The sequence below is a fragment of the Hyaena hyaena genome, unplaced genomic scaffold (genome assembly GCF_003009895.1).
Source record: "Hyaena hyaena isolate Hyena2069 unplaced genomic scaffold, ASM300989v1 scaffold_1211, whole genome shotgun sequence".
Taxonomy (NCBI): Eukaryota; Metazoa; Chordata; class Mammalia; order Carnivora; family Hyaenidae; genus Hyaena; species Hyaena hyaena.
The window spans coordinates 357,571-361,548 of NW_024081842.1; positions in this window are offsets into that span (position 1 = coordinate 357,571).

The following is a 3,978-nucleotide window of genomic DNA, read 5'->3' on the forward strand; positions in this document are numbered from 1 at the left end:
AGACATCTCTATGAACACTGCCTCTCAGGGACATGCTCCAAGAAGAGTACATATCTTCCCAAGTGTACCCTAGGCGCTCTTCAGATCACTATTTCCATGTTGTCTGTGTCTGGGTTATTTGCCTACTTTCTCTCTAGGAGCAGCACAGTGCCCTCTAGGCTCTAACCCAGCCAAGCCTCCTGACCATTAAAACTAAAGGTGTTAAGCCCTGCTGGTTTCAGCAACTCACACAATTCAGTGCTTCTTGTTTTCCAAGTCAATGGCTTTGGGGAAATGTTCCCCCTTGTGCATTCCCCTGTGTGCTCCTGTTTCTCTCTTTCTTTCCCTTCTCTGTGACCATTGCTCCCTTCCCTCCACAACACCCACAATCTGTTTTTCTCCTAAACCACACCTCTGCACTTCCTACCTTCTTCAGTGTGGCCTCCTCTCTCCCTTTAGTTTGTTCTGTCAGTCTTCAAGGCCATTTCTGGGTATTTGGGTGAATTTCTAGTTGTGTTCATGGATTGAGAGTGTACTCCTACTCTGCCACCATCTTGAAATCCACCAACAATGTTATTATTTGGGGGAGGGAGGGCTAAATGCAATTTAATTCTAGTAATCAGAGAAACCTTTCTCTGATAAAGCTTTTAAAAAATGTTTGTTGACATATAATATTAGTTTAAGGTGTACAACATAGTGATTTGACCATGCAGTATGTTACAAAATGCTCACCATAAGGATAGTTAGTATCTGTCACTCTATGAAATTATTACAATATTATTGACTGTATTCTACATGCTGTGCTTTTCATCCTTCTGACTTATTTATTTTATAACCAGGAGCTTGTACCTATTAATCCCCTTCACTATTTCAACCATTCCTTCACCCCCATATGTTCTGGCAACCACCACTTTGTACTTTGTATTTATCAGTCTGTGTCTCTTTTTTGTTTCTATGTTTTTCATGTGCTTTTTCTTTTAGGTTCTACATGTAAGTGAAATCATATAATATTTGTTTTTCTCTGTTTGATTTATTTCATTTAGTGTAATTCCCTCCTAGCCAATCTATGTTGTTCCAAACATCAAGATTTCATTATTTTTTTAAGTTTTTATTTGTTTTGAGGGTGGGAACACACATGTGAGCAGGGGAAGGGCTGAGAGAGAGGGAGAGACTGAGAGAGAGGGAGAGACAGAGAATCCCAAGCAGGCCCTACACTGTGAGCATGTAGCCCAAAGCAGGGCTCCAGGGCTTAAACTTATAAACCATGAGATGACCTGAGCCAAAATCAAGATTTGGATACTTAACCAACTAAGCCACCCAGGTGCCCCAAGATTTCATTCCTTTTTATAGGTGAGTAATATTACATGGTATATGTAATATTACATTATGTATGCCACATCTTTATCTATTTATCTATTGATGACACAAATTGCTTCCATATCTTGGCTACTACAAATAACGCTGCAGTAAACATAGGAATGCATATATCTTTTCAAATTAGTTTTTAATGTTTTTCAGGTAAATATCCAGATGTAGGATTATTGGGTTGTATGATATTTCTATTTGTAATTTTTTGAGAAACCTTCATGTTTTCTGTAGTGGCTGCACCAGTTTACATTCCTGCCAGCAGTACATGAGTGTTTCTTTTTCCCCACATCTTTGCCAACACTTGTTATTTCACGTCTTTTTCATATTAGCCATTCTGGCTGGTGTGAGATGTTATCTCATTGTGGTTTTGATTTGCAGTTCTTTGATGATTAATGATTTTGAGCATATTTTCACGTGTCTGTTGGCCATCTTATATCTTCACTGTGCAAAAGTATAGTCCCCATTAGTTTGGTGTAGTCCCCATTGTTATTTTTCTTTTTGTTTCCCTTTACTGGAGAGACACACCAGAAAAATATTTCTAAGGCTGATGTCCAAGAATTGACAGCCTATGTTTTTTTAAGGAATTTCAGAGTTTCAGATCTTTCATTGAAGTTAATGCATTTTGAGTTTATTTTTGTGTTTAGTGTAAGAAAGTGGTCCAGTTTCATTATTTTGCATGTAGCTGTCCATTTTTCCCAACACTATTCATTGAAGAGATTGTTTTTCATCACTGTATATTCTTGCTTCTTTTCTTGTAAATAATTGACCATATATAAATGTGTTTATTTCAGGGCTCTTTCTTCTCTTCCACTGATCTTTGTGCCTATTTTTGTGCCAGTACCATAGTGTTTTGATTACTACAGCTTTGAAGAACAGTTTGAAATCTGGGAGTGTAATACCTCCAACTTTGTTCTTTCTCAATATTGCTTTGACTATTCAGAGTCTGTTATGGTTTCAAGTTTTAGAATTATTTGCTCTGATAGAGATTTCATTGAATCTCCACATCTTCACCAACACTTGTTGTTCCTTGCTTTTTTTAAATTTTAGCCATTCTGACAGGTGTGAGGTGATTATCACATCATGGTTTTAATTTGCATTTCCCTAATGATGAGTGATATTGAGCATGTTTTCATATATTTGTTGGCCATATGTATGTCTCCTTTGGAGAAATGTCTATTCATCCTTCTGCCCATTTTTTAATTGGAATACTTTTATTGCAAATATCTTCTCCCATTCAGTGGTTGACTTTTTGTTTTGTTGAATGTTTCTTTCCTTTGCTGTGCAGAAACTTTTTATTTTGATATAGGCCCAGTAGTTTACTTTTGCTTTTGTCTCCCTTGCTTCAGGATACATATCTAGAAAAATGTCACTACAACTAATGTCAGAAAAATTACTGCCTGTGCTGACCTCTAGGATTTTTATGGTTTCAGGTGTCATATTTAGCTCTTTAATCCATTTTGAGTGTATTTTTGTGTGTGTGTTTGGTATAAGAAAGTAGTCCAGTTTCAATCTTTCACATGTTGCTGTTCAGTTCTCTCAACACCATTTGCCGATGAGACTATATTTTTCCTATTGCATATTCTTGCCTTCTTTGTTGAAGATTAATTGACCACATAATCATGGATTTATTTCTGGGATCTCTATTCTGTTCCATTCATCTGTGTGTCTATTTACTGATGGTATTATACTGTTTTGATTACTACAGCTTTGTAGTATATCTTGAAATCTGGGATTGTGATACCTCCAAATTTATTCTTCTTTTTCAAAAATTTTTTGGCCATTCAGGATTTTTTGTGGTGCCATACAAATTTTAAGACTATTTGTTCTAGTTCTGTGAAAAATGCTTTTGGTATTTTGACAGGAATTGCATTAAATCCGTAGATTGTTTTGTGGACATTATAACTATATTTGTTTTTCCAGTTTATGAGCATGGATTATGTTTCCTTTGTTTGTGTCATCTTCCATTTCTTTCCTCACTGTTTTATAATTTCCACTATATATAATTTGGTTAAGTTTATTTCTAGATATTTTATTATTTTTGGTGCAATATTAAATGGGACTATTTTTTTTTATTTCTCTTTCTGCTAAATCATTATTAGTGTATAGAAATGCAACGGATTTCCACATATTGATTTCACATCCTGTGATCTTATTTAATTCATACATCAGTTCTAGTAGATTCTTGGTGGAAGCTTAGGGTGTTCTATATAGTAGATGTTTTATTTCTTCCTTACCAATGGAAATGATTTCTATTCCTTTTTGTTGTCTAATTCCTGTGGCTAGGACTTTCAGTACCATGTTGAATAAAAGTGGTGAGACTGAACATCTTTGTCTTGTTCCTGATCTTAGGGGAAAAGCTCTAAGTTTTTCCCCATTGAGGATGATGTTAGCTATGGATTTTCACATATGGCTTTTCTTTTGTTGAGATATGTTCCCTCTAAATCTACTTTTTGAATGATTTTATCATGCATGGATATTGTACTTTGTCAAATGTTTTATCTGCATCTACTGAAAAGATCATATGGTTTTTATTCTTTCTTTTATTGATATGATGTAACATATTGATTGATTTGCAGATATTGAACCACTTAGTGGAAAAAATCCCAGGAAAAAAAATCGTACTTGATAGTA